This window comes from Triticum urartu, chromosome 4 (assembly GCF_003073215.2).
Source record: "Triticum urartu cultivar G1812 chromosome 4, Tu2.1, whole genome shotgun sequence".
Taxonomy (NCBI): domain Eukaryota; kingdom Viridiplantae; phylum Streptophyta; class Magnoliopsida; order Poales; family Poaceae; genus Triticum; species Triticum urartu.
The window spans coordinates 69,901,834-69,914,082 of record NC_053025.1 but is presented as its reverse complement, the minus strand read 5'-3'; positions in this window follow the sequence as shown (position 1 = coordinate 69,914,082).

Sequence of the window (12,249 nt, the reverse complement as noted above, 5' to 3'; positions counted from 1 at the left end):
CATTTCCCCTATTTCCTCCTTCCTTCTTGCCTTCCTTCCTAAGCTATGGCCACTTCCTCGCTTGCTTCCTCGCTCTCGCCGTCTCGCATCCTACCGCCGGGGTCGCCATGGTCTTCTTCAATGACATCTCTAGCGGTTCCTCCGACGATGACGACTCCTTCACCACCCGGGTATGCCTCTCTTCTCTCTCTCGGGCTATGACTTGGAATGAAGGATTTTAACCCGGTGATCGTTTTGAGTCATTTCTTCCTCTTATAGATCCCTAGGACCATCAGTTGCAACGAATAGAGCGGGGTGGCTGAAGATATGTCTGCTTGTTGTCACCATCAATCTCCATGCGTCAAGCTAGTTGCGTTTGAATCCGTGGATAGTGGGAGGGAGTTCCTGGCATGTGCAGAGAAGGTTAGCCCCACTTTTGTTGTTACAAATCATTTGTTAGATGTGATTCAAACACTGTCATGGTCCCAACCCGTTCATACCACACCTTCAACCAAACGCATCCTAAGACAGTGTCACGGTTTGTATCTAGTATCTTAAAATGTTGCCATCTCATCAGCGGTGCCATTAGAAAATTATTTGGCACCGCGTCAGCAGTTTGTGGAGACAACTTTGGTCCACACATCCGAGCAGCCAAGCAGTAAAATACTAAATCTTTATGGCACGAAGGATCTGGGCATCGGAGCAACTAGGTGCGCCGGAGTCCGGGTCCCTGGTTTTTTCTGTTGCATCGGCTCGCTAGTGCAGGACACCGGTGTGAAATGTAGCAACAGTTGTCTTTACACCGGTTTTGGCATACATAGTGGACGGCCTTAGTGCTATTAGTTATATGTTACAAAATTTGTGCATGTACACACCTGTTAGTATCAATTTGATGTCATCCAATCACTGTCGCTATGCTGTTGCAGTTATATTTAGTTAACTCATAAAATGTTCAATTTGTTATTTATAGTACATGAGTAAGAACTTGTAGCGTTATTGTAGTTAATTATAGATTTTTCTGTTTCAGAATTTGGTTGTTGTCTCAGTAGCAATTAATTCATTTGCACATTGATCTTTTTGAGAAGATATGTCATACTTAACCTATTTCTTTTGTTTTTCAAAATAAGTATTGGTGATTTTCTATGTTGCTATAAACCCATTTCCCCTACAATTGTTACTGATCTAGTTTTAAATATTATAGGATGAACGTAAGTGTTCTTACCACGAGTGGGTTGATCAAGAGTGGCCACAGTCTTTGAAGGTGCCTAGCAAAGCTCTGAAGCATGTATGAGGAAGAGAATGATACATCTCCAACGTATCTATAATTTTTTTTGTTCCATGCTATTATATTATCTGTTTTGGATGTTTAATGGGCTTTAATATGCTCTTCTATATTATTTTTGGGACTAACCTATTAACCGGAGGCCTAGTACCAGTTTCTTTTTTTTGCCTATTTTAGAGTTTCGCGGAAAAGGAATACCAAACGGAGTCCAAATGGAATGAAACCTTCACGATGATCTTTCCTGGACCGAAAGCAATCCAGAAGACTTGGAGTCGAAGTCTGGAACTCCACGAGGCGGCCACGAGGCAGGAGGGCGTGCCCAGGGGGGTAGGCGTTCCCCCACCCTCGTGGGCCCCTCGTTGCTCCACCGACGTACTTCTTTCGCCTATATATACTCTTATACCCTATAAACATCGCAGAGAGCCACGAAACCACTTTTCCACCGCCGCAACCTTCTGTACCCATGAGATCCCATCTTGGGGCCTTTTCCGGCAATCTGCCGGAGGGGGAATCAATCACGGGGGGCTTCTACATCAACCCCATTGCCTCTCCGATGAAGCGTGAGTAGTTTACCATAGACCTTCAGGTCCATAGTTATTAGCTAGATGGCTTCTACTCTCTCTTCGATTCTCAATACAAAATTCTCATCGATGTTCTTTGAGATCTATTCGATGTAATACTCTTTTGCGGTGTGTTTGCCGAGATCCAATGAATTTTGTGTTTATGAACAAGATTATCTATGAATACTATTTGGTTCTTCTTTGAATTCTTATATGCATGATTTGATATCTTTGCAAGTCCATTCGAATTATTAGTTTACTTTGGCCTACTAGATTGATCTTTCTTGCAATGGAAGAAGTGCTTAGCTTTGGGTTCAATCTTGCGGTGTCCTTTCCCAGTGACAGTAGGGGCAGCAAGGCACATATTATATTGTTGCCATCGAGGATAAAAATATGGGGTTTATATCATATTGCTTGAGTTTATCCCTCTACATCATGTCATCTTGATTAATGAGTTACTCTGTTCTTATGATCTTAATACTCTAGATGCATGCTGGATAGCGGTCGATGTGTGGAGCAATATTAGTAGATGCAGAATCGTTTCGATCTACTTGACACGGACGTGATGCCTATATTCATGATCATTGCCTTAGATATCTTCATAACTATGCGCTTTTCTATCAGTTGCTCGGCAGTAATTTGTTCACCCACCGTAATACATGCTATATTGAGAGAAGTGACTAGTGAAACCTATGCCCCCCGGGTCTCTTTCTTATTATATTGCATCTCTTTTATTTACATCGCATCTCGTTTACTATTTTGCAATCTTTACTTTCGAATCTATACAACAAAAAAACCAAAAATATTTACTTTACTATCTTTATTAGATCTCACTTTTGCGTGTGACCGTGAAGGGATTGACAACCCCTTTATCGCATTGGTTGCAAGGTTCTTGATTGTTTGTGCAGGTACTAGGTGACTTGTGCGTTGTCTCCTACTGGATTGATACCTTGGTTCTCAAAACTGAGGGAAATACTTACGCTACTTTGTTGCATCACCCTTTCCTCTTCAAGGGAGAATCAATGCATACTCAAGAGGTAGCAAGAAGGATTTCTGGCGCCGTTGCCACGGAGATCTACGCCAAGTCAAGACATACCAAGTACCCATCATAAACTCTTCTCCCTCGCATTACATTATTTGCCATTCGCCTCTCATTTTTCCTCTCCCCCACTTCTAAAACGATTTTCGAAAACCTTTGCCTTTTCTTCGCCCTTTTCCGTTCGTCTCTTTTCGCTTGCTTCTTGTGTGCTTGTGTGTTAGATTGATTGTTTGTCATTATGGCTCAAGATAATACTAAATTGTGTGACTTTTCCAATACCAACAACAATGATTTTATTATCACTCCGATTGCTCCTACTACCGACGCTGAATCTTGTGAAATTAATACCGCTTTGCTGAATCTTGTTATGAAAGATAAATTTTCTGGCCTTCCTAGTGAAGATGCCGCTACCTATCTAAACAACTTTGTTGATTCGTGTGATATGCAAAATAAGAAAGATGTGGATAATGATATTGTTAAATTGAAGCTATTTCCGTTTTCGCTAAGTGATCATTCTTAAACTAGGTTCTCTTCTTTGCCTAAAAATAGTATTGATTCATGGAATAAGTTCAAAGATGCTTTTATCTCTAAGTATTTTCCTCCCACTAAAATCATCTCTCTTAGGAACGATATTATGAATTTTAAACAACTTGATCATGAGCATGTTGCACAAGCTTGGGAGAGGATGAAATTAATGAAACGTAATTGCCCTACACATGGTTTGAATTCGTGGATGATTATACAAAAAAATTATGCCGGATTGAATTTCGCTTCTAGAAATATTTTAGATTCGGCCACGGGAGGAACTTTTATGGAAATCACTTTAGGAGAAGCTACTAAACTCCTAGACAATATTATGGTTAATTATTCTCAATGGCACACCGAAAGATCCACTAGTAAAAAAGTTCATGCGATTGAAGAGATTAATGTTTTGAGTGGAAAGATGGATGAACTTATGAAATTGTTTGCTAATAAAAGTGTTTCTTCCGATCCTAATGATACGCCTTTGTCCACTTTGATTGAGAATAATAATGAATCTATGGATGTGAATATTGTTGGTAGGAACAATTTTGGTAACAATGCGTATAGAGGAAATTTTAATTTTAGGCCGTTTCCTAGTAATTCCTCTAATAATTATGGTAATTCCTACAACAACTCTTATGGAAATTTTAATAAGATGCCCTCTGATTATAGACTAGTGTTAAATAATTTATGAGTTCGCAAAAGAATTTCAATGCTTTGGTTGAAGAAAAATTGCTTAGGATTGATTTGTTGGCTAGGAACATGGATAGAATTTCTCTTGATGTTGATTCTTTGAAACTTAGATCTATTCAACCTAAGCATGACATCAATGAGTCTCTCAAATCCATGAGAATTTCCATTGATGAGTGCAAAGAAAGAACCGCTAGGGTGCGTGCTAAAAAAGATTGCTTTGTGAAAGTGTGTTCTTCTAGTTTTCATGATAATAATGATGAAGATATAAAAGTGTTGATGTGACTCCTATTAAATCCTTGTTTTGCAATATGAATCTTTATAAACATGGGACTGGAGATGAGTCAACTTTAGTTAAAAGGCATCCCAATGATTCGGAATTTTTAGATCTTGATGCAAAAATTGATAAAAGTGGGATTGAAGAGGTCAAAACTTTACATAGCAATGAACTCACTATTTTGGATTTCAAGGAATTTAATTATGATAATTACTCTCTGATAGATTGTATTTCCTTGTTGCAATCCATGTTAAATTCTCCTCATGCTTATAATCAAAATAAATCTTTTACTAAACATATCATTGATGCTTTAATGCAATCCTATGAAGAAAATCTTGAACTAGAAGTTTCTATCCCTAGAAAACTTCACGATGAGTGGGAACCTAATATCAAAATTAATATTAAAGTTTATGAATATTATGCTTTGTGTGATTTGGGTGCTAGTGTTTCCACGATTCCAAAAACCTTGTGTGATGTGCTAGGTTTCCATGAATTTGATGATTGTTCTTTAAATTTGCTTGCGGATTCCACCATTAAGAAACCTAGGGGAAGGATTCATTATGTTCTTATTGTTGCAAATAGGCATTATGTGCCCGCATATTTCATTGTTCTTGATATAGATTGCAATCCTACATGTCCTATTATTCTTGGCGAGCCTTTCCTTAGAACGATTGGTGCAATTATTGACTTCCAATTTCCGTTAAGGAAAGGCATGGAACACTTTCCTAGCAAGAAAATTGAATTGCCTTATGAATCTATTATGAGAGCCACTTATGGATTGCATACCAAAGATGGCAATACCTAGATCTATTCTTGTTTTTATGCCTAGCTAGGGGCGTTAAACAATAGCGCTTGTTGGGAGGCAACCCAATTTTATTTTTTTTCTTTGCTTTTTTCCTATTTAGTAATAAATAATTCATCTAGCTTCTGTTATGATTGTGTTTTTCATGTTTTAATTAGTGTTTGTGCCAAGTAAAGCCTTTAGGATCTTCTTGGGTGATTGTTGTTTGATCTTGCTGATAAAAACAGAAAGTATGTGCTCACGAAAATAATTATAATTTTTTACCAGAGAGTGATAAAATATAAATTCCAACTTCAGTAGATAAATATACTTTTTATCCTAGTCTTCCTAATTTTTAACAAGTTTTCGAGTTACAGAAGTATTCGAAATCTCCAGATTTCTACAGACTATTCTGTTTTTGACAGATTCTGTATTTCGTGTGTTGTTTGCTTATTTCGATGAATCTATGAGTAGTATAGAGGGGTATGAACCATAGATAAGTTGGAATACAGTAGGTTTAACACCAATATAAATAAAGAATGAGTTCATTACAGTACCTTAAAGTGGTGGTTTATTTTCTTATACTAACGGAGCTCATGAGATTTTCTGTTGAAGTTTTGTGTTGTGAAGTTTTCAAGTTTTTGGGTAAAGATTTGATGGATTTTGGAATAAGGATTCCCAAGAGACTAAGCTTGGGGATGCCCAAGGCACCCCAAAGTAAAATTCAAGGACAACAAAAAGCCTAAGCTTGGGGATGTCCCGTAAGGCATCCCCTCTTTCGTCTTCGTCTATCGGTAACTTTACTTGAGGCTATATTTTTATTCACCACATGATATGTGTTTTGCTTAGAGCGTATTGTATGATTTGAGTCTTTTCTTTTTAGTTTACCATAATCATCCTTGCTGTACACACCTTTTGGGAGAGACACGCATGAATCGGAATTTATTAAAATACTCTATGTGCTTCACTTATATCTTTTGACCTAGATAAGTTTGCTCTAGTGCTTCACTTATATCTTTTTAGAGAACGGTGGTGGTTTTATTTTATAGAAATTATTGATATATCATGCTTCACTTATATTATTTTGAGATTCTTTCAGAACAGCATGGTAATTTTCTTTGGCTATAAAATTAGTCCTAATATGATGGGCATCCAAGATGGGTATAATAAAACTTTCATATAAAGTGCACTGAATACCATGAGAAGTTTGATTCCTTATGATTGTTTTGAGATATGAAGATGGTGATATTAGAGTCATTATAGTTGAGTAGTTGTCAATTTGAGAGATACTTGTGTCAAAGTTTGTGATTCCCGTAGCATGCACGTATGGTGAACCATTATGTGATGAAGTCGGGGCATAATTTATTTTTTGATTGTCTTCCTTATGAGTGGCGGTCGGGGATGAGATATGGTCTTTTCCTACCACTCTATCCCATTAGGAGCATGCACGTAGTACTTCATTTCAATAACTAATAGATTTTTGCAATAAGTATGTGAGCTCTTTATGACTAATGTTGAGTCCATGGGTTATACGCACTCTCACCCGCCCACCGTTGCTAGCCTCTCTAGTACCGCGCAACTTTCGCCGGCACCATAAACCCACCATTTACCTTCCTCAAAACAGCCACCATACCTACCTATTATGGCATTTCCATAGCCATTCCGAGATATATTGCCATGCAACTTTCCACCATTCTATTTATTATGACACGCTTTATCATTGTCATATTGCTTTGCATGATCATGTAGTTGACATCGTATTTGTGGCAAAGCCACCTTCATAATTCTTTCATACATGTCACTCTTGATTCATTGCACATCCCGGTACACTGCCGGAGGCATTCACATAGAGTCATATTTTGTTCTAAGTATCGAGTTGTAATTCTTGAGTTGTAAGTAAATAAAAGTGTGATGGTCATCATTATTAGAGCATTGTCCCATGTGAGGAAAGGATGATGGAGACTATGATTCCCCCACAAGTCGGGATTAGACTCCGGACGAAAAATAAAAAAAAGGGGAGAGAGAAAAGAGGCCATAAAAAAGAGAAAGGCCCAAATAAAAAAATGAGAGAAAAAGAGAGAACACGTAATGCTAATATCCTTTTTCCACACTTGTGCTTCGAAGTAGCACCATGATCTTCATGATAGAGAGTCTCCTATGTTGTCACTTTCATATACTAGTGGGAATCTTTCATTATAGAACTTGGCTTGTATATTCCAATGATGGGCTTCCTCAAAATACCCTAGGTCTTCGTGATCAAGCAAGTTGGATGCACACCCACTTAGTTTCTTTTTGAGCTTTCATACACTTATGTCTCTAATGCATCTGTTGCATGGCAATCCCTACTCACTCACATTGATATCTATTGATGGGCATCTCCATAGCCATCGATACGCCCAGTTGATGTGAGACTATCTTCTCCTTTTTGTCTTCTCCACAACCACCATTCTATTCCACCTATAGTGCTATGTCCATGGCTCATGCTCATGTATTGTGTGAAGATTGAAAAAATTTGAGAACATCAAAAGTATGATAGAATTGCTTGGCTTGTCATCGGGGTTGTGCATGATTTAAATATTTTGTGTGATGAAGATAGAGCATAGCCAGACTATATGATTTTGTACGGATAAGCTTTCTTTGGCCATGTTATTTTGAGAAGACATGATTGCTTTATTAGTATGCTTGAAGTACTATTATTTTTATGTCAATATTAAACTTTTGTTTTGAATCTTTCGGATCTGAACATTCATGCCACAATAAATAAAATTACATTGATAATTATGATAGGTAGCATTCCACATCAAAAATTCTGTTTTTATCATTTACCTACTCGAGGACGAGCAGGAATTAAGCTTGGGGATGCTTGATACGTCTCCAACGTATATATAATTTTTTGTCGTTACATGCTATTATATTATCTGTTTTGGATGTTTAATGGGCTTTAATATGCTCTTTTATATAATTTTGGGACTAACCTATTAACTGGAGGCCCAGTGCCAGTTTCTGTTTTTTTTCCTATTTTAGAGTTTCGCAGAAAAGTAATACCAAACGGAGTCCAAATGGAATGAAACCTTCGCGATGATCTTTCTTGGACCGAAAGTAATCCAGAAAACTTGGAGTCAAATTTTGGAACTCTACGAGGCAGCCACGAGGCAGGAGGGCGCGCCCCCACCCTCGTGGGCCCCCTCATAGCTCCACCGACGTACTTCTTTCGCCTATATATACTCTTATACCCTAGAAACATCGCAGAGGGCCACGAAACCACTTTTCCACCGCCGCAACCTTCTGTACCTATGAGATCCCATCTTGGGGCCTTTTCCAGCAATCTGCCGGATGGGGAATTGATCACGGAGGGCTTCTACATCAACACCATTGCCTCTCCGATGAAGCGTGAGTAGTTTACCACAGACCTTTGGGTCCATAGTTATTAGCTAGATGGCTTCTTCTCTCTCTTTGATTCTCAATACAAAGTTCTCCTCGATGTTCTTGGAGATCTATTCGAAGTAATACTCTTTTGCAGTGTGTTTGCAGAGATCCGATGAATTGTGGGTTTATGAACAAGATTTTCTATGAATATTATTTGGTTCTTCTATGAATTCTTATACGCATGATTTGATATCTTTGCAAGTCTCTTCGAATTATCGATTTAGTTTGGCCTACTAGATTGATCTTTCTTGCAATGGGAGAAGTGCTTAGCTTTGGGTTCAATCTTGCGGTGTCCTTTCCCAGTGACAGTAGGGGCAGAAAGGCACGTATTGTATTGTTGCCATCGAGGATAAAAAGATGGGGTTTATATCATCTTGCTTGAGTTTATCCCTCTATATCATGTCATCTTGCTTAATGCGATACTCTTTTCTTATGAACTTAATACTCTAGATGCATGCTAGATAGTGGTCGATGTGTGGAGTAATAGTAGTAGATGCAGAATCGTTTCGATCTACTTGACACGGGCGTGATGCCTATATTCATGATCATTGCCTTAGATATCTTCATAACTGTGCGCTTTTCTACCAATTGCTTGGCATTAATTTGTTCACCCACCGTAATACATGCTATCTTGAGAGAATCCACTAGTGAAACATATGGCCCCCAGGTCTTTTTCTTATTATATTGCATCTCTTTTATTTACATCGCATCTCATTTAGTATTTTGCAATCTTTACTTTCCAATCTATACAACAAAAATACCAAAAATATTTACTTTACTATCTCTATTAGATCTCACTTTGGCGAGTGACCGTGAAGGGACTGACAACCCCTTTATCGCATTGGTTGCAAGGTTATTGATTGTTTGTGCAGTTACTAGGTGACTTGTGTGTTGTCTCCTACTGGATTGATACCTTGGTTCTCAAAATTGAGGGACATACTTACGCTACTTTGCTGCATCACCCTTTCCTCTTCAAGGGAAAACCAACGCATGCTCAAGAGGTAGCAGAGAACGGAGGTAGGCTTAGAGAAAGTGTTGTCAACGCTAGAGAATATTTGAAGATGCAGGATAAAAAGAGGAAGGTGGAGAATGAGCTCAGATTTTTTTAATCAGACTTTGCTAAGATGTTGTTGGCGAAGGAGGAGGCACTTTCCCAGTTGGCCACTGCAAAACAGGTTCTTATTGAACTCAAAGAAGAGGTGGATAAGACGAGCCTAGATGACCTCGATTATGGAAATTAATATATTATTCTAATATTGTTCTTATGAAGCTGAACTAGCTATATGTTGTATTGTGCTATTTTCAGGTAGCTATCGTACTGTGATGTTAAAATATATTTATGTGCCTGATATGAAATTGGCAAACAGTTGTTCAATATGAAATGTGAATTTGTCTAATACTGGAATTATTAATTGTAAACTAATAAACCTGCAAAATGGGTCATGGAACTTTGCAAACGGTTCTAGCAGTAAAAGCGCTTGTGAAGGATAGCCCAATGCCACAATATTTTTTTTCATCAAAACATGTGTGATGTAGTTGAATAAAAGCAAACGGTTAACCGAGGCAGAACGTGTGTGATAGTTACACCTATCACACACGAGCATGTACATAAAACTGTGTGGGATGTACACATGCACGGAAAAGTTTTCCCTGGATTGGCTGTGTGGGATGTACATACGAACGGAAACATTTTCCCTGGATTGACTGTGTGGGATGTACATAAGAAAAACATATTCCTTGGATTGACTGTGTGGAATGTACATAACAAACGGAAACATTTGTTTGGGACTGACTGTGTGGGATGTACTTACTACCGGAACTGATTGGGCCTGTATAATCGTATTTGATCGCTCGCCCGTCGCACACGACCTCATTTTGCCGAGCGTGTGTGCCAGGAGAGCCTGTACCCGACGGGTTCTGGGTTGTGTGGGAAGAAACCCCCCTATCACAGTCACTCACTAGGCGAAGGTTCAGAAAACCATCGCGGAAAGGGGTTAAAACCATTTGTATAGCACCTCGCTGTTGTTGGGGAACGTAGTAACTTCAAAAAAATTCATACGCACACACAAGATCATGGGGATGCATAGCAACAAGAGGGAAGAGTATCATCCACGTACCCTCGTAGACTGTAAGCGGAAGCGTTATGAGAACGCGGTTGATGTAGTCGAACGTCTTCACGATCCGACCGATCCAAGTACCGAACGCACGACACCTCCGAGTTCAGCACACGTTCAGCTCAATGATATCCCACGAACTCCGATCCAGCAGAGTTTCACGGGAGAGTTCCGTCAGCACGACGGCGTGATGACGGTGATGATGTTGCTACCGACGCAGGGCTTCGCCTAAGCACCGCTACGATATGATCGAGGTGGATTATGGTCGAGGGGGGAACCGCACACGGTTAAGGGATCAATGATCAACTTGTGTCTTCTAGGGTGCCCCCCTGCACCCGTATATAAAGGAGCAAGGGGGGAGGCCGGCAGGCCCCTGTACGGTGCGCCAGGAGGACGAGTCCTCCTCCTAGTAGGAGTAGGACTCCCCTTTCCTACTCCTACTAGGAGAAGGAAAGGAAGGGGGAGGGGGAGAAGGAAGGATAGGGAGGAAAGGAGGAAAGGGGGGACGACCCCCTAGTTCAATTCGGTTTTGGCTAGGGGGCGCGCACCCTGCCTCCTCTCTTCCACCACTTGGCCCATGAGGCCCAATACTTCTTCCCCGTATTCCCGTAACTCCCCGGTACTCCGAAAAATACCCGAATCACTCGGAACCTTTCCGATGTCCGAATATAGTCGTCCAATATATCTATCTTTACGTCTCGACCATTTCGAGACTCCTCGTCATGTCCCTGATCTCATCTGGGACTCTGAACTACCTTCGGTACATCAAACACATAAACTCATAATACCGATCATCACCGAATATTAAGCGTGCGGACCCTACGGGTTCGAGAACTATGTAGACATGACCGAGACACGTATCCGGTCAATAACTAATAGTGGAACCTGGATGCTCATATTGGCTCCTACATATTCTACGAAGATCTTTATCGGTCAAACCGCATAACAACATACGTTGTTCCCTTTGTCATCGGTATATTACTTGTCCGATATTCGATCGTCGGTATCTCAATACCTAGTTCAATCTCATTACCGGCAAGTGTCTTTACTCGTTCCGTAATGCATCATCCCATAACTAACTCATTAGTCAAATTGCTTGCAAGGCTTATAGTGATGTGCATTACCGAGAGGGCCCAGAGATACCTTTCCGACAATCGGAGTGACAAATCCTAATCTCGATCTATGCCAACTCAACAAGTACCATTGGAGACACCTGTAGAGCACCTTTATAATCACCCAGTTACGTTGTGAAATTTGGTAGCACACAAAGTGTTCCTCCGGTAATCGGGAGTTGCATAATCTCATAGTCATAGGAACATGTATAAGTCATGAAGAAAGTAGTAGCAATATACTAAACGATCGAATGCTAAGCTAACGGAATGGGTCAAGTCAATCACATCATTCTCTAATGATGTGATCCCGTTAATCAAATGAAAACTCATGTCTATGCCTAGGAAACTTAACCATCTTTGATTCAACGAGCTAGTCAAGTAGAGGCATACTAGTGACACTCTGTTTGTCTATATATTGACACATGTACTAAGTTTCCAGTTAATACAATTCTAGCATGAATAATAAA